The 19,460-nt window shown below is 44.4% G+C and overlaps 1 long non-coding RNA gene across 2 annotated transcripts in view; it reads right to left on the bottom strand.

The window, feature by feature from the left end:
• LOC140596010 (uncharacterized) overlaps positions 1-19,460 on the bottom strand; it is a 31,007-nt gene that overhangs the window by 2,513 nt on the left and 9,034 nt on the right. Inside the window, exons 2-3 of one of the 2 annotated variants that reach the window (XR_011998032.1) lie at positions 14,334-14,413; positions 9,157-10,870 (exon numbers count right to left, since the gene is read on the bottom strand). This is a non-coding gene — a long non-coding RNA (uncharacterized lncRNA). Of the gene's footprint in view, positions 1-9,156; positions 14,233-14,333; positions 14,414-19,460 lie in introns of those variants that run through there. The other variant, XR_011998033.1, reaches the window with a different exon arrangement.

The following is a 19,460-nucleotide window of genomic DNA, read 5'->3' as shown; positions in this document are numbered from 1 at the left end:
ATTATTTTTCTAATTTCCATTCCAGTGTAGTTAACATAGGGTGTCATGTTGAGTTTTTTTTTTTATTAGTTTTATTTTTTAAGTCAGGAGTAGATATTGAGGTTTGCCAAAGGCGTATGTAGATAGTCATTTGATTTTTTTCTTCTTAGATATATTAGCATGTGAATTGTATTAATGGTTTTCTGATGTTGAATAATGCTTACATGTGGGAAGATGTATCCCATTTAATCATGAGAAAAATGAACTTGAAAAAAGCCAAAATCCTTTAGAGGCTTTCCTACCATTCCCCACCCCCATCCCGCCTCATCATCCCTGTGTGTTACTGTGCTGGAGCCACCACAACAAAGTACTACAGATCGGGAGGCTTAAACAGAGAGATTTATTGTCTTACAGTTCTGGTGGCTGGATGTCCAAGGTAAGGGGGTCAGCAGGGCTGGTTCCTCCTGAGGGCCGTGAGAGAAAATCTGTTCCAGGCTTGTGTCTCAGTGCCTGCTGGTTTCCTGGTCGTCTTTGGCATTCCTTGGCTTACAGATGCATCACCCTCATCTCTGCCCTCATCATCTCGAGATGCTCTCCTGGGATGCCTGTGTTGGTGTCCATATCTCCCCTTTTTATAAGGACCCCAGTCATGTTGGATTAGGGCACCCTCTGATGGCCTCCTCCTAACTACTTACACCCTGACAGCCTTATTTCTTTCTCTCTCTTTTTTTTTAAGATTTTATTTATTCACAAGACAGAGAGAGGCAGAGACACAGGCAGAGGGAGAAGCAGGCTCCATGCAGGGAGCCTGACATGGGACTCGATCCCGGGGCTCCAGGATCAAGCCCTGAGCCAAAGGCGGAGCTAAACCACTGAGCCACCCAGGGACCCCCCCCCCATTTCTTTTTTTTTTTTTTAATTGGAGTTCAATTTGCCAACATATAGCATAACACCCAGTGCTCATCCCACCGAGTGCCCCCCTCAGGGCCCATCACCCAGTCACCCCAACCTCCCGCCCACATCCCCTTCCACCACCCCTTGTTCATTTCCCAGAGTTAGGTGTCTCTCATGTTTTGTCACCCTCACTGATATTTTCACTCATTTTCTCTCCTTTCCCTTTATTCCTTTTCACTAAATTTTATATTCCCCAAATGAATGAGACCATATAATGTTTGTCCTTTTCGGATTGACTTATTTCACTCAGCATAATACCCTCCAGGTCCATCCGCGTGGAAGCAAATGGTGGGTATTTGTCGTTTCTAATGGACAGCCCTATTTCTAAATAAGGTCCCGTTCTGACACACTGCGGGTTAGGACTGCAACATGAGTGAGGGGGAGGTGGACTCAATTCGGCCCATAGCATCCTCTAACTCTATCCTCCCCCACCCCCCCACCCCCCACCCCGACGTAGAGCTCTGCTCCAGCCACATTAGCCCAGCTCCTGCCATAGGGCATTGCTCCCGATGTCCACTTTCCTCTGCAGGCCCCCCTGTAGACCTCCCACAGGTAACTCCCCCACCTCCTCTGGGAATTTGCTCAAATGCTACCTTCTCACTGAGGCCTACCTTGTGCACCTATTCACCAGGGCACCTCCCCTAGCATTCCGGATGCCCCCTGCTATGCTATATTCCAAACATTTTTCTCCCATCGCAGCACTTACCACGTGTAACACACGTGCATGTGTATCACCTGTACTCACGGCTTATCATCTCTCTCCTCTTTAGACCCTAAGCTTCGGGAAGCTGGAAATCCTTGCCTATCTAGATCACCGTATCCCAAGTGCCTAGGAGACCGCTTGGTGAGTAGGATGAGATAAAAAGTGGTTGAGAAATCAAAAGCTGGGACGCCTGGGTGGCTTGGTGGTTTAGCGTCTGCCTTTGGCTCAGGGCGTGATCCTGGATTCCCAGGATCGAGTCCCACGTCCAGCTCCCTGCATGGAGCCTGCTTCTCCTCCCTTTGCCTGTGTCCCTGCCTCTCTCTCTGTCTCTCATGAATAAATAAAATCTTAAAAAAAAAAAAAGAAAGAAAGAAAGAAAGAAAAAAGAAAAAGCAAAAAAAAAAAAAAAAAAAAGATGAGCTCTATTTCTAGAGACAGGGAGACCCACACGTAAGTTGCCTTCTGTTTAGCTCCCACCCCCCACCCCACCCCCAGCCTCTGGGATGTAGCCCTGAAGGGAAAGCCCACCCCACCGTGGCTGTAGGAAGTGACTTAGCAAGCGGGAGACCCCTGGCTGCAGTGGCAACGAGCAAGGGCTGGGGCTGGGCGGGGGGGGGGGGGGGGGGGGGGGGGGGGGGGCCTCCCCTCCGCGAGGCCGGCGGCTGCAGCTGCAAGCTGAGCCCAGGAGAGGGCAGCATTATCCCCCCCATGGAGACGAACGCGAGCGGGCAGGGGAAATGAGATCCTCTCGGAGAAAATCCCCTCTAACCCACAGAAGTGGAGCCGGGCGGCCAACTGGAAGCCACCCTCACCCCTGAAGGCTGGCGCATCCTCACATGCATTCACTGTCCCCTCGGAAGTCCTCCCGGGGGCGAGTGCAGCTGGAGACGCGCACGAACTTCATCCCCGGTGCTCGCGGTGCTCCGGGCACCCCCCCCCCCGCCCCCCCGCCTCCAAGCGCAGGCTTCGTGCACCTAAGTGCGTCCCCGTGGCTGTCCCCTTCCTCCCGACCAGGGGTGCGCAGTCTCTCCCTGCGAGCCCGCGCGTTCAAATACAGCACACTCTCCGCAAAACCCTTCCAGGGTTATGTTTCAAAGGACTGGAGATCTTTCCACTGTTTTTTGTTTTTTTTTCCTTTTATTTAATTAATTGATTATTTATTTATTCATGAGACACAGAGAGAGAGAGGCAGAGACACAGGCAGAGGGGGAAGCAGGCCCCACGCAGGGAGCCCGATGCGGGACTCCATCCCAGGACCCCGGGATCACGCCCCGGGCCGCAGGCAGACGCTAAACCGCTGAGCCACCAGCGTCCCCTTCCCACTGTTTACTCAGAGCTCACTTTTGGGTGCCGGAGTACAGTCTCAGCCAGCTGGGGCTGCCCTCACGAGACAGTGTGGGTGGGGACACCTGGGTGCCTCAGTGGTTGGGCATCTGCCTTTGGCTCAGGTCTAATCCTGGAGTCCCTCATTGGGATCCCCTGCAGGAAGCCTGCTTCTCCCTCTGCCTGTGTCTCTGCCCCTCTCTGTGTCTCTCATGAATAAATAAATTAAATCTTAAAAAAATAAAAAAAAAAAACAGCGTTAGGTGGACTGGGTGGCAGGTGGACGTCAGGGTGCCGGCATGGTCGGGCTCTTAGTGAGAACTCCCTTCCGGGCCTGCAGACACCTGCCTTCTCATGGCATGGGGAGGTCCACAGTGGCCACAGAAAGAGCTCTGGCCTCTTCCTCTCCTCCTAAGGATGCGGAAGCCCATCACAGGGGCCTTACCCTAACTTCAGCTCAACCTAATTGCTTCCCAAAGGCCCCACCTCCAAATACCTTGCAGCTGGGGGTTAGAGATTCAACATATGAATTTTGAGAAGACACAATTTGGTCCATAGCCAAGTGGACCATGTCACACTTTTTTTTCCATGTCACACTTTAAGTAGAATGACTTCCTGGTTCTAACAAATTTCTATGTGGCTTTAATGCAGGCTTGCTTATTTTCTCTTCCATGCAGCCACTTGCACCAAGCTCTACCGTATGCGGCCCAACCAGCATACCCGACATTCTGTCTGACAGACATGGCTGCCAAAACAGTGTCCTCGGTTGCAGTAAAAATAAACTGTACAAATGGTACTTGGGGGTGGAGGGGTTGAAGACGGGAACAGGGCAGATGGGAGACAGGTGGGAAAAAAGGCTTCTCATTGATCATTTTTAATATTCTTTTATTTTTGAAACATGTGACATGGGACCCATTGCAAATTTTAGATGTAAAAGGTAATCTTAAAAATGTTAAAAACTAGGAACTTTAACTTGGGGGTGACAAGTAGGTGGTGCTGCTGAGAACCCTCCTGGAAGCTGTGGCATCTACAGTTGGATGTCTTCTGGCTTCATCTCAACCTCCCCCCAGAGAGCCAAAGAGGCCTTCAGCCAACTCCATGAGGCATCTCTCTGGGCCTGAGCTTACAGAAGGGCCCCTTCTTAGTTCCCTGCCCTCCAGACCCTTGACTCTATCTACATCAGCTCACCCTGGACTCTCTTGGTCCTTGTCTCTGTCCTGGCACTAGTCTGCCTCGATGCTACACTCTCAGGCCCCCTACTATAACCCAGGGCGTGCTGGCCTCTCCTAATCTCCCACCTGGCCCTCTCTGCAGATATTGTTTCTAGCTGCAACTCCAAATAGCTCCACAGAGTACTCCCCTGGTCTCCTGGGCACCAACGAAACCTCAGGCCTGGGTTTTCATCTTGTCCAGGCAGTGAATTCTCAATGACTTGCACTGACTGTGGAAACCCACCTGCCCGCCCTGAGGACATTCCCATTTTCTGTTACTTTAAATAAGGCCCTTGATTTATACTTGGCTCTACATATATCCAGCTTCCTGCTGAAATGACCTCCCCTACTCCCGAGGCCACAGACCGAGTGAGTTATTTTGGTTGCACAGAGTTGGTTTCTTTGTCTGTTTGCTCATTTAAACTAGAGTTGGTTTTCAATGTTTAAAAATGCAGATGTATTCCCATTTAGAAGCACTGGAGTTTCTATGCTGTCCTCTAAAATTTGGGAGGTCTGGCAATACTGAGCCCATGGCAAAAATCAGTTGAAGCTGGTACAGGAAAGAGATCCTAGAAATGGAACCACACTCATGCCATCATCTGATTTGTAAAAGAAGTGCCAAAGCAGTCAGATGGGGAATGGAAAGTTTTATCACATAAACTATTGCTAGAATAGCAAGGTATGGGGAAAATACGAACCTTGACCTCTACATCATGTACAAACATTATTTTGAGGTGAATCACAGGCCTAAACATAAAAGCTAAAACTGTAAACTTCTAGAAGAAAACATGAATGAAAATCTCCATGACTCAGGGACAAGCAAAAAGTTTCTCAGACAAATCAAAGAATGCAATAACCATTTAGAAATGTATTTGCTTGGGGCTCCTGGGTGGCTCAGTCAGTTAAGCGTCTGCCTTCGGCTCAGGTCATGATCCTGGAGTTTAGGGATTGAACCCCACATTGGGCTCCCTGCTCAGCAGACCGTCTGTTTCTCCTCCTGTGCTTCACCTTGCTTGTCCTCTCTCAAATAAATAAAATCTTTAAAAATAAATAAAAATATGTTTGCTAAATTAGATTTCATCAAAATCAAAATTTTCTGCTTATCCAAAAGACACCATTAAGAGAAGGGCTAGAGGGGCACCTAGGTGCCTCAGTGGTTGAACGTCTGCCTTCGGCTCAGATCGTGACCCCCGGGGTCCTGGGATCAAGTCCGGCATCGGGCTCCCCACAGGGAGCCTGCTTCTCCCTCTGCCTGTGTCTCTGCCTCTCCGCGTGTTTCTCATGAATAAATAAATAAAATATTTTTTTTTAAATAAGAAAAGCTCTAGAAAAACCACCACCTGGAAGAGAACAACTGTGAAACATCTATCTGAGAAAGGGTTGGCAACCAGGATATATAAAGAACTCCAACAATAATAATAGCAAAAGAAAACTAAAAAAAAAAAAAAAGTGGGCAAAAGATGTGAACAGGCAGCAGCACCTGGATAGCTCAGTTGGTTGAGCATCTGACTCTTCGTTTCAGCTCAGGTGATGATCTCATGTCCGGGGACCAAACCCCATATCAAGCTCTGCACCCTGGATAGAGTCTGCTTGAAATTCTCAGGCACCTGGGTGCCTCTCGGGCACCTGGGTGCTCAGTGGTTGACTGTCTGCCTTTGGCTTGGGACATGGTCCTGGGTCCTGGGATCAAGTCCCATTTTGGGCTCCCTGCAGGGAGCCTGCTTCTCCCTATGCCTGTGTCTCTGCTTCTCTCTGTGGGTCTCTCATGAATACATAAATAAAATCTTTTTTAAAAAAAAAGAAATTCTCCCTCTCCTTCTGCCCCTCTCCCTCCTCAAATAAATGAACAAATAATATCTTTAAAAAAAAAAAGATTTGAGGGATGCCTGGGTGGCTCAGTTGGTTAAGGGTCTGCCTTCAGGCTCAGGTCTTGATCCTGGGGTCCTGGGATGGAGCTCTGCATCGGGCCTCTTGCTCAGTAGGGAGTCTGCTTCTCCCTCTCCCTCTACTCCTCTCCCCTGCTCATGCTCTCTCTCTCTCTCTCTGTGTCTCAAATGAATAAACAAAATCTTTTTTAAAAAGAAGTTTTAAATGGAAACTTCACCAAAAAAGATATACAAATGACCAGTATGTACATGAAGGCCGTGGAGGAACCAGAACTCTCATTCATCATTGGTGGGAACAGGTACAACTACTCAGGTGAAAGGTCTGGCAGTTTCTTATGAAAGTGAACATACTCCTACCCTATAGCCCAGCACTTTCACTCCTAGAAATACACCCAGGAGAAGTGAAAATATATGCTCACAAAAATATTTACACAAAATATTATTAGCTTTATTCATAAGACCCAGAACTACAAACAGTCCAGCTGTCCGCACATGGAGGTGGCTGAATGAACTGTGGTCTGTTCATACAATGGAATAGAGAGGAGGACTTCTCAACAATACAGAGCAATGAACTACTGATACACTCAACAACATGGATGACTCTTTAAAACTTCAAGCCAAATGACAGTACATACTGTTTGAGTCTACTTTTGTGAAGTTCTAGAACAGGTAAAATAATCTATGAGAGAAAAAATCAGGTAGTGGCCTTATATCTCCACCTTTCTCTTCTCATTGCTGAGGTCGCCATGTTCTCTTTTTTTTTTAAGATTTTATTTATTTATTCATGAGAGATACAGAAACAGAGACACGGGCAGAGGGAGAAGCAGGCTCCCTGCGGGGAGTCCAATATGGGACTCAGTCCCAGGACCCTGGGATCACGACCTGAGCCAAAGGCAGGTGCTCAACCACTGAGCCACCCAGGCGTCCTGGCCACCATGTCCTTGTCAGCCTCTGGCCTTCAGCCTCCCTGAGACCAAGCACGATGCCTCCAATTCAGGGGCAGGGTTCTGACAGAGAGATATTTAAGTTGATGTTGAAATTGTCAAGCAATTTATGGCTATCAGGACCACGTTAGGAGATTTGGGAATGGATAAGGGATGAGATGACGACCCAGTTCCTCCACCAAACGTTAATCCAACATTATTAAAAACAGTCATTCAGTGGTGCACCCACCACAAGGATGACCCCCACGCCCTCCTCCTGAGGATGATGAGGACAAAGGAAAGTGAACAGAGTATCTCCCTGTTTGGGACCAAGAATTCCTGTAAGTTGGCCAAGGAACACTCTTTGAACTTATTCTGGCTGCCAACCACTTAGACGTCCAAGGTTCATTGGATGTTAAGTACAAGACCACTGCCAATACAATCAAGGAGAAAACTCCTGAGAAGATTCATAAAAATGTCAATATAAAAAAATGACTTTTCCTGGGGGCACCTGGGTGACTCAGTGGTTGAGCATCTGCCTTCGGCTCAGGCCGTGATCCCAGGGTCCTGGGATTGAGTCCCACATCGGGTTCCCCACAGGGACCCTGCTTCTCCCTCTGCCTGTGTCTCTGCCTCTCTCTCTCTGTCTCTCATGGAGAAATAAATAAAATCTTTTTAAAAAATGACTTTTCCTGAAGAAGAGGTACACAGAGGGAAGCAGTGGTGTGAAAAGTGAAATGTCCTGCCTGACCCTGTAACACTCTAAGGATGCTTCCAAAGACTAGTTGCACTGCTCTGTTTATAATTGTAAGTATTAGACCAACAGTAGACAAAAGCAGCAGCAAATTAGTCATTTCAGCAGAATATTGTCGGTCCTCCTTGCGGATGTCGGTTGAGTACAGATTCCAAACATTCTGGCTCAGTTTCTTCCGATATCATCAAAAGTTTCCTTTTTCTTTGCTCCAATTAAAATGGAACTGTGGGTTCTCTCTAGAAGGTGGTATTTTGGGTTTTCCCTCTTTTGGTAGAGCAATTTCTGCCTAGATTATTGTCTAGTTAACTTTAGTTTAATGACATTTAAAAATTGGCATTGTAAATAAAACAAGTTACAAAAAGTTTTCTGAAATAGAAAAGAAGGAAGGAAAGAAACAAAGAAGGAAAGAAGAAGAAAGAAAGAAAGAAAGAAAGAAAGAAAGAAAGAAAGAAAGAAAGAAAGAAAGAAAGAAAAGAAAAGAAAAGAAAAAAAAGAAAAGAAAAGAAAAGAAAAGAAAAGAAAAGAAAAGAAAAGAAAAGAAAAGAAGAAAGAAATCAGAACAGTGGCTACCAGGATGCCTGGGTGGCTCAGTGGTTGAGCCTCTGCCTTCGGCCCAGGGCATGATCCCAGAGTCCTGGAACCGAGTCCCACGTCGGGCTCCTTGCAGGGAGCCTGCTTCTCCCTCTGCCTGTCTCTGTGTGTCTCTCATGAATAAATAAATAAAATTAAAAAAAAAAAAGAACAGTGGCTACCTCTGTGGGGACGGAAGCAGAGACAAACAGGAGGGACTTGAGATTTTTAGGGATATGGCAATGTTTTCTGCATTGATGGAGGTTGGGATGATACAGGAGCACATATTTACCGAAATTTCGTGAATTTGCACTATAGATTTCTGCATTTTGTTTCCTGCAAATTTTACATTAAAAGAAAAATTATAAATACTGATCTCTAGTTAGTGCTATACAACCTGATATATTTAGAGAGAAGTGTACTTCTGTCTGCAATTTACTTTGAAACACATCAAAAAAGCAAAATGGATGAACGAATACGGGGATGGCTAGATGCATAGATACAGGACAAGGCAAGTCAAGTGTTAACAGTAAAATCTAGGTAGGAGGTATAGAGGCACATACTGTAAAATCCTTTCAACTTGCCATATGTTTGAAATTTTTCACAATAGAATGTTGGAGAGGGCGGTCAGCCGGCACTCAGTCTTGGCACTCGTTTAAGCAGGGTGTAATCCACACTCCCTACCCCGCCTTATTGCCTCAAGCCACACTGCTTCACTCATTTACATCTCCTGCACCCCCAGGTATGGCAGTGTTTTGTCCTAGACACATACTGCACATCCTAATGGGTGTTAGGTTGTTAAAGAAATCTCCAGAAAAAGTAGAATTAGCATTGCCCCAATCCCACTGCTTACCAGTTTTGTGATCTTGGGCAAATGAATTCACCACTGAGCCTCGGTTTTCTCATCTGTAAGAGGAAGTGAAATGGTGAGCACAAAGTTTCTAGCACACAGCAGCACCAGACACATGTTGACTATTATTACACAGTTCAATATACTGACTTTGTAAGTGTAAACAGGTAGAGGAATGTTTGGTTTTCACATAAGAAACTCTGGAGTTTACACTCAGAGGAAAGAATGGAAACACCTTTTCCTGGAAACTGCTCTATGGGCATTCTCTAAATTTCTTCTCACAGAGGAAAAGCAAATGCCACCTGTACCTATGAGCTAAACACAGTCTCTGTGATGGAGAATTCAATGGGATAACTGTAATAATAAACACACATTTGGGTTGCAGGGATGGCAAGGAAAGCTTCAGGGAAGAAGAAACACTTGAGTTGGGTCTCGCAGGATGGATCAGAGTTTTCCAGGACGGAGCTACAGGGGATGTCCAGGCAGGAAAAACAGCACAGGAAAAGCAGTTTGAGGGGGCGCCTGGGTGGCTCAGTCAGTTAAGTGTCTGGCTCGATTTCAGCTCAGGTCATCGTCCCAGGATTCTGAGATTGAGCATCGGGTTCTGCACTCAGCAGGGAGTCCACTTGAGATTCTCCCTCTCTCCCACTTCCTCTCCTCTCTCTCTCTCTCTCTCTCTCTAAAATACATAGATCTTTCTTTAAGATTTTATTTATTTACTCATGAGAGACACAGAGAGAGAGGCAGAGATATAGGCAGAGGGAGAAGCAGGCTCCCCATGGGGAGCTCCATGAGGGACTCAATCCCAGGAACCCAGGATCACGCCCTGAGCCAAAGGCAGACGCTCAACCACTGAGCCACCCAGGTGCCCCTAAAATAAATAAATCTTAAAAGAAAAAGAAAAGCAATGGGATCCCCAAATCTGACAAACAGCTTTCACTATTAGAGTCCAGGGAAGGTAGGAGATTAAGACTGGAGAGGGAGGTGGTGGCTAAATCATGCCCTGTTTGGTATGCGGCAGGTTTGGGTTTTGTGCTGCAGATTAAGAGCTATGGGGCCCATTTTCTGGAAGCTATTTCTCCAGCAGAGGTGAGCTAGACTGACCACAGAGCACCCTGAGGCAGGGAAGCCAGCTCAGGACCAGTGCTGCCCATTGTCCGGAAGAACCGATTAGGATTATTGTTAAGCACATGGATTCCAGGCCCCCACACCAGACACACTGAATCAGAGTGTAGGAGAAGGGCCTGGGAATCTAGGTAAAATTAACAAGCACCCCAGGTTTCTAACAAGTTTAAAACACAGGAGGTCCAGGAGATGGTGTCCACAGTCTTCTGAAAGGAGATTAAAGTTGGAACTGATACACTGGGGGAAGAGAAGAGGAGGCATATTACCAGCGTGATTAATCTTAAATAATGTGGCAAGCAGTTGCATGTGGGGGTAGTGACATCCGGGCATGACTGTGTAGACAGCCGTACCGTTTACCAAGATAGGGAATTCAGAGGAAGGGTCAAGTTTAGGGAGAGGAGATAATGACTTCTGCTTACCCAGATGAATCACCATCTTGATAGCCGGCACTGAATGGGTGGTGGTAGGAGCTCCAGCCGGCAAAGGTCACCCAAGGAGATGATGGCGTGAGAAAGGGTAGAGCAATAGCTCCCAAATGCATTTATTTTCTCTTGTGCTTCTCACACAAATCCGTAGCTTGAATATCTCACATCTCCCAACCATGTTAAACAATAAATTACAGGCATAAAGTTTGAAAATAGACAAGCAGAAAAGTAAACATTCCCCGAGTCTCCAAAAACCCAGATGCATGACAGAGTCAAGCCGCCTCCTGCTTTTTGACTTAAGCCAGGGACAGAGCCCATGGGTGACATTGACAGGCCCCAGAGGAAACTCCATCTCTCATATGCCCTTGATACTATTTACGGAATAAATGCTTCTCTTATATATATGATCCTCCTAAAACTACAGAGATGACATAAAGAAGGTATTAGTTGCCAGAAAACCTGGGTCAGAGTCACATGAAGGTGGACAACCTAACCTCTCAGAGCCCCTTTTGGCTCTTGCATAAAATAAAGATAAAAGCAACTGCTCTAAGGAACAAATGAGGAAACATATATTAAGACTTGTCAAACAATCCACTCAAGGCTCTAAGGAATAATAGAACCCCAATCCCACCAGCTCAGGTCAAAGGAGAGTTTATGGAAGTGATACAACAGGCAATCTCACCAGCTCACAAGAGCAGGAAATGAAGTACAGTTTGTCATTTAGGCATTGGAGCTGAAAGCCTGACTTTATTCCTCACCGTGGCATTCTCTCTGGGGCCATCTGGCCTCCCATCTCTGCAGGTCCATGCACTCCTACATGGCAGACACAGCACCTGTCTGACCCACTACCTGTCCTTCCTTCCTCACTATGAGGAGCTCAGCTTGACAAAGGTGGTCACAGGCAACTATGCTGAGCTATTGTCCATGTTCCCGGCCTTCTTTACACCTAGCTGGGCCCAGTATGTGGTTCTGGCAAATGACACTCAAGGAGAAGACTGCTAGGAACTCTAGGAAAGCTCTTGCTTTTCCTGGCAGAAGGGAAAGATGCTGCCTGGTGCCACCTCTTCCTTTTTCTTCTGTTTGGCTGTGAGAGCTAGAGCTACGACAGCCATCATGGGACCATGAAGAAAAGATCAGAAGAATCACAAAAAGGCGGTTTACACTTGGACTGGACTGCATTGAGCTCCCAAACCAACACTAAAGGACATTATGGGTAAAATAACAACGACAAAAATACCACTATGTGTTTAAGCTATTATGAGTTTGGTTCTTGTTACTTGCAGCGGAGGGCACCCTTGACTAATTGAGTGATTAGACTATCATCTAATTTGGGATTTTGCGAACTGCAATCAGCCTCAAAATGTCTGCAGCATTTGTACCATGTCTACTCAAGTGCTATGTTCTTCTTTAAATTGATTAACTTTGGAGTGCCTGGGTAGCTCAGTTGGTTGAGTGTCTGCCCATGGTTAAGGTCACAATCTTAGGGTCCTGGGATCAAGCCCCACATAGGGCTCCCTGCTCAGCAGAGCACCTGTTTCTCCCTCTCCATCTCCCTTGCCTGTCACTCCCCTTGCTTGTGTGCATTTTCTCTCTCTCTCTCTCTCTGCCAAATAAATAAATAAAATACTTTAAAAAATAAATACATTGATTAACTTTTATCAAAGTAACTTAAATACTGACTTTAGCCTTGTGACTCTCATGTGTGAATTTTATCTTTTTCCAATACCTGTTAAAATATATATGTAAGGGATGCCTGGGTGGCTCAGTGGTTGAGTGTCTGCCTTCGGGTCAGGGCTTGATCCCAGGGTCGGGGATCGAGTCCCGCATCGGGCTCCTTGCAGGGCACCTGCTTTTCCTCTGCCTCTCTCTCTCTGTGTCTCTCATGAATAAATAAATAAAATCTTTAAATATATATATGTATGTAATAATTAAAATTAAAACAAGTTTCCAAATTGGCAAACACATCCATCCACCATGAGGGTGGTGCATTCCAACTCCACCGAGAAGTTGCTGCACTCAGGACCCTTCCAGACCTTCCTGTCTACCTGGCTGTTCACTTATATCCATTATAAGAAACTGGTAAATGTAAGTAAAAAATAATAATTTTTAATTTTTAATTAAATTAAAACTGAGTCACCGCAAGCCACTCCAAATCATCTCATTTTTACCACTGGAGCACTTTGCAAAAGCAAAACCAGCTCTGTCTCTGTCTCTGATATTCCTGTTCCAGATTCCCAGGAGGGAATGTTAGTGATCAGGGTCTTCTCCTGAGCCACATGGCGCATAAAACCATACACACCTCAAGAATTCAGGGGAGATGAAGCTAATAGGCAGTTCATCACAGACTTATAAAGGATGAAGAAGGAGAAGAAGGGGGGAGGAAGGAAGAGGGAGAGGGAGGAGGAGGAGGAGAAGAAGAAGAAGGGGAAGAGCAGGGAGGGAGGAGGAGGAGAAAGAGGGAAAAAAAGAAGAAGGAGGAGGAGAAAGGCCTTATTGCAAAACTAGAATTTCCATGTACCTGAGGATAAAACAATTAGGGAATATTGGTCAGTCCTTTTCTACGCCTGTGCAGAGCAAGCTACACGGGGTGGGGGAGTGGGGGAAAGAATTAGGAACAGCAGGCTAGCTGGTACTACTGCTCCAGCATAAGCAGGAAGCTCCTTCCCATGTTCCTGAAGACTTTGCTGTGTCTACCTCCCAACATCATCAGTCTAGCATTCATTCAGTTGTAAGCAACATTTCAAGACAGTAAAGGAAATATGGGTTATTCAATGTATGGTATTAGGATAGCTGGAAATTTATTGCGGAAAAAATTAAATTATATCCCTCATTCACTTCAGTCACATATGTATAACCATGAAATTCAGATGGATTAAAGATTTAAATATGAAAGAATTAAACCACATCTTACAGTGCATTCATACAAGTGACTATCGTGCAGCAGCTAGAAAAGGCAATCTATCGGTACTAATAAGGAAATACTTAACTATTGTTCAATGAAAGAGCAGGTTATAAATCACACATATAGAATGACACTATGTTAAATATGTGTGTATATGTCCACATGAGTATATGAATGTAAATGCATTAAAGGATTTTGAAAGGACAAATCTTAATCAGATAACCATTATTACTTCTAAGAAAGTGATTAGAAATAAATTAATTAATTAATAAACAAAAAAGAAAGTGACTAGAATATAATCATATATTGTCCATCTAATTTAAAAAATAAGCAGAAAAGGATAAAATTTGGGGCACTTGGGTGGCTCAGTTGGTTAAGCATCTGCCTTCAGTTCAGGTCATGACCTCAGGGTCCTGCGATCCAGCCCCTCATTGGGGCAGGCTTCCTGCTCAGCAGGGAGTCTGCTTCTTTCTCTTTCTCTCTCTCTCTCTCTCTCTCTCCCTCTGCTCCTCCCCACTACGCTCATTCTCTCTCTCTCTTTCAAGTAAATAAACAGAATCTTTTTTTAAAAAATGGATAAAATTTTAATGAAAAAGTTTAACTACAAAGTAACAGAAAAAAATATTTATTTTAGAATTTTTAAATAATTTTAATGTGATTATCAGCTTTCTTAGGAGTACTTCAACTACATTAAAAAATAAAATAAGTAAAATAAAATGGAGAGGCACCTGATTGGCTTTGTCAGTAGAGCATGCAACTATTGATCTCAGGGTCATGAGTTCAATCTCCATGTTGGGTGTGGAGCCTACTGAAAAAAGAAAAAAGTAAAAAATAAAATGACAGGAAAGATGGAGAAATTTTCTATATCGCAAAGCAAACCAATGGCATAGCTAAAAGATAAATAACAAAATGGAAAAAAACATTTGCAACAGATAGAGAAAAAGCAGTATTATTAAACTATGGATTATTTAGAATAAGAACATTACAAGCCCAATAGAAAATGAGTAAAAGGCATTAAGAAGCACTCCATAAAAGATATGCAAATGGCCAAAACTCCTGTTCAAGATGTTCTATCTCACTAGCAATTGCAGATAAGCAAATTAAAATGAGATGTCACTTTTCACTTTGATTAACAGGATTAAAAGATTTATAAGCCAGTTGTTAGCAAGAGTGTGGGGAAACAGGCACCTGTAGCTGTTAATGAAAGCTCAAATTGGCAGAGCCTTCTGGAGGGCAATTTAGAGAGAGATATCAAAATTTTAAATGTACACATGTGTTTCCCTCTTCTGGAAATTTATTCTAAGAAAATAATGGTGCAGGTGTGCAAAGAGGTATGAACGAGAACGGTCATTGTATTGAAAAAAATGGAAACAACCTAAAATGCTAATCAAAGGGTTTTTGTTAAAAAAAATGTATGAGGCTAGGAGGTGTTATGGAGAACAAGAGACCAGACAGGTGTTACGAAAGATAAGGACGATCTTTACATATTGACATAAAGGATATTATGTGAAAGTGAGAGAAACAGCTCTCACAATTCCATATATTGTCTTTTGTTTAATATGTAACCCATTGGTAAGGTAGCTGCTCACCATGAACAATGGTTATCTCTGTGGGGTAGAATTTCAAGGGAAATTTTCTACAGTATTAAATTTTTTTTTTACAAGGACCATGTGCTACATTCATGATAACTAAAGTCAATAAGGACTCCATGTTGAAAAATCAAGGAAAAAATGTGCTATGTATGCTGTCCTTTAAAGTGTTTCGGCACATATTCTTTCATTCAACAAGTATTGTTAGTTTATTATGTGAAAGGTGGTGTCTCAGGGACTAAGGTGGACACAAAAGAAAATGGGCCCTGAGTTCTGGGAACCCCCCTCTACTTGCTGACTCCAGACCAGCACACTCCTGGGCCCACACGATACCTTCCTCCTTTCCTCCTGCCACAGTGGAGCTGCTGTCCCTTGGCCACCCCAAGGCCAATCTTGTGCCCTAAAATCCATCTCCCTGCTGCTTTCTGGCTAGTCTCACGCAATCAAGTATCTTCTCTCTCTTTATCTTCAATTTCTCCTTCTTTCTTGAAACCTACTTGTCGGCAATGAGAACAACTCAAGGCTCTTCCATGCTAATGAAAGGATGGAAAGAAAGAGGGAGGGAAGGAGAGAGGGAGCAAATCTAGACAGAATTATTGGAGATGAGAAAGAAGGAAGGGGACAGAGGGAGAGAAGGGGAGAGGAAAGAGGCTCCTTGAGCATATTTTCCATTCTTAATATTCTTAAAGAACTACATTAGCTTCACTGTAATAAAAACATGATCGAGGGGATCCCTGGGTAGCTCAGCGGTTTGGCACCTGCCTTTGGTCCAGGGCGCAATCCTGGAGTCCCGGGATCAAGTCCCACATCGGGCTCCCAGCATGGAGCCTGCTTCTCCCTCTGCCTGTGTCTCTGCCTCTCTCTCTCTGTGTGTGTGTGTGTGTGTGTCTATCATAAATAAATAAATAAATAAATAAATAAATAAATAAATAAATAAATAAATAAATCTTTAAAAAAAAAAAAAACATGATCGAGAAAGCAGTATAAAAGGGTATAAAAGCGAGACCATGAGACAGGCAGAGAAGGTACTCTCTCTCCCCCTGACCAAGAGGTCCATCTAGTCCTGCGTGCCCCAGCACCTGCCTTGGGCTGCCCTCTCTTGATGTCAGTACCTGGATGATCTCAATAGTGGGTGCATCTCCCTCCAGTTATCACTCAATCCCTCCCTCCTATGGCCAAACTTCTACAAAGAATTGCCTGCTTGCCCTCCCCTGCCTCACTTCCTGAACATGCCTCAGTCCATGGGGTTGACTGCTGAGCCCCACCACTCCACCAAAACCAGTTCTCCCCAGGGACCCCCCAGTCCTGTCTCAACTTCTCCATAGCATTCAGCACCACACTCTTGTGTCTACTTTTCTTGGTAGCCTTTGCCAGTGTTTCCGTTTCAGCCTGACTTTTCAGTTTGGGGACTCCCAGCACCCAGTCCTGAGATCCTTGCTCCCCCCCACCATCCTCTTTCCCAGGTTGTTCCATCCAAGGCAAAGCGCTAATCACTGTACAAACACCAGTGACCTCTAGGAGACACTGGCCTCGTCACTGTCTCCACTAGGATTTCTCACAGATCTCATTCATTCATTCATTGTCTTGAGCACTTACTATGTGTTGGGAACTACCGTAGGTACAGAATAAAGAGTGAAAAAAAAAAAAAGAGTGAAGAACAGTCTAGGCACGGTTCATGCCCTTGAGCAGCTTAACTTGTCCACAACTGAACTCAAGATCTTCCCTCAACCAACATGCTCCTCCATGTTTTCTATCTCTGTAAATGGCAATATCCCACCTGCTCAACAGAAATCTGAACTCTAGAGCCAGCACTTTGCTATCCCTTATCTTCCCTGTGGAAGACACACTCTAAGGTGATTCCCCTCCTCCACTGAGTCATGCTTTTATATAACTCCTTCCCCTTGAGGCAGAACCTGTGACTTGCTTCTAATCAGTAGAATATGGCCAAGGTGGTAGATGTCAGCACCTTGTTTAGGTTGTGTTATATTGCAAGGGTGACAGAGTGACAGGATGCCAGGCCCAGGATTATGTTATATAAGACTCCATCCCGTGGGTTGAAATGAGAGAGACTCTCCTGCTAGCTTTCAAGAAGTAAGCTGTCATATTTGTCAAGGAACTGTGGGGGATCCCCCTGACAGCCAGAAAGAAAAGAGATCTCAGTGCCACAAATTGCAAGGAGATGAATTCTTCCAAACACCTGAGGCAGTGTGGAAGTAGATCTTCTCCCAGTTGATCTTCTGGCGAGACCACAGGCCCAGCCAGCACCTAACTGAAGTCTGCTAAGGGCCTGAGCAGAGGACCCCACCAAGCTATGCTTGGACTCCTGCCCCGTGGAAACCATGAGATAATAAATGAGTGTTGTTTAGTTGCTAAGTTTGTGGTGATTTGTTACTCAATATAGAAAATTAATGCAGCATCTCTCCAATCCATCGCCAGAACTTTTGGATTTCTTCACTGAAGTAATTCTCAAAAACATTCGATTCTCTCCTTCTCCACTACTCCACCCAGAGCAAACTGTCATCATCTCCTAACAGACAAAGAGAATAGCCTCCTGACCTCCCCTGTCACAATTGCCCCTCCTCTCAGAACTGAGCCAATGCATGAGAGCATCCCGGCAAGCAAGTAACTTGGCATTCCTTCAGCTCAGCATTTATTTATTCAGCAGACAGGAGGAGAAATTGTCTATTAATAAAAGCGGTATGCCTCTCTTCTTATGCCAAAATGGAAAGTTCGATACATGTGCTTTTCCAAAGCAGATAACTTTTTGGGACGCACATTAAACCACATAAAATTTAAATAAAATAAATCATTAATTTCCTGTAAATAGCACAACCCATTACATTATTCATATTCAGACTTTCAGCTGACTGTACTTAATGACAGCTCCCAGCTGACTCATCTCAGGTTTGGAGGTACAGCTCGCATTCATCTATTACAAGTTTTTAATTTTGAAAGAACAGTTCATCTGCTTTTCCTTTTGTTGCTTCTGCTTTAGTGTCACGTCTAAGTATCCATTGTCAAGTCCAAGGTGATGAAGATTTTGCCTCTATGTTTTCTTCTTTTTTTTAAGATTTTATTTATTGATTGATGAGAGACACACACAGAGAGAGGCAGAGACACAGGCAGAGGGAGAAGCAGGCTCCCTCTGGGGAGTCTGATGCAGGACTCGATTCCAGGGGCCCAGGATCACAACCTGAGCCAAAGGCAGATGCTCAACCGCTGAGCCACCCAGGCATCCCCCTATGTTTTCTTCTAACAGTTTTATATCTAGGCATTTTTATTTAGGTTTGCTGATACACACTGAATTAACTTTTGTATCTGGAATGAGGTAAGGTACAACTTCATTCTTTTGCCTGTGGTCAATCAGTTGTTCCAGCACTATTTGTTTAAAGAGAGACTCTCATTTCCCCCCTCCCCCCAGTGAATGGTCTTGACGCTCTTGCCAAAAATCAACTGGCCATAAACGTCGGGCTTATTGCTTGGACTTTCAGTTCTATTCCATTGGTCTGCATATATCTATCTTTATGCCAGTCCCACACTGGTTTTATTGCTGTAGATTTGTAGTAGGTTTTGCAATTAGGAAGTGTGAGTTCTCTGATTTTTTTTCTCTTTTAAATGTTGTTCTCGCTCTCTAGGGCTGCTTGCAGTTCCCTATAAACTTGAAAATTGGCTTTTCCATTTCTGGGGAAAAAAAAGCCACTAGAATTGTGAGAGGGAGTGCATTGAACCTGTGGATTGCTTCGGGGAATACTGTCATCTTAACAATATTCAGTCTTCCAATTCATGACCATGGAATCTTCCCATTGATTTAAGTCTTCTTCAATTCTTTTAGTCATGTTTTGTAGTTTTCAGCGTCTGAGTCTTTTATCTCCTTGGTTATACATATTCCTAGATAATTTATTATTTTAGGTGCTATTGAAATGGAGTTGTTTTCTTCATTTCTTTTCTAGATTGTTCGTTGTTGGTGTATAGAAACTCAACTGATTTTTGTGAATTGATTTTGTTCCCTAAAAGTCTGCTGAATTCATTTATTGCCTCTAGCATTTTGTGTGTGTGGATTCAATGGGATTTTCTTTATATAGAATCATGTTTGAAAGAGATAGCTTAATTCTTGATTTCTAATTTTGATGCCTTTTATTTATTCCTATTGTCTGATTGCCATGGCTACAGCTTCCAGTACAATGTTGAATAGCAATGGTGAAAGCAGACATCTTTGTCTTGTTCCCAATCAGAGGCAGAAAGCTTCAATCTTTCACCATCAAGGAT

Source organism: Vulpes vulpes, chromosome 16 (genome assembly GCF_048418805.1).
Source record: "Vulpes vulpes isolate BD-2025 chromosome 16, VulVul3, whole genome shotgun sequence".
NCBI lineage: Eukaryota > Metazoa > Chordata > Mammalia > Carnivora > Canidae > Vulpes > Vulpes vulpes.
The sequence above is the reverse complement of the archived record's forward strand: the minus strand, read 5'-3'. Positions and strand labels throughout refer to the sequence as shown.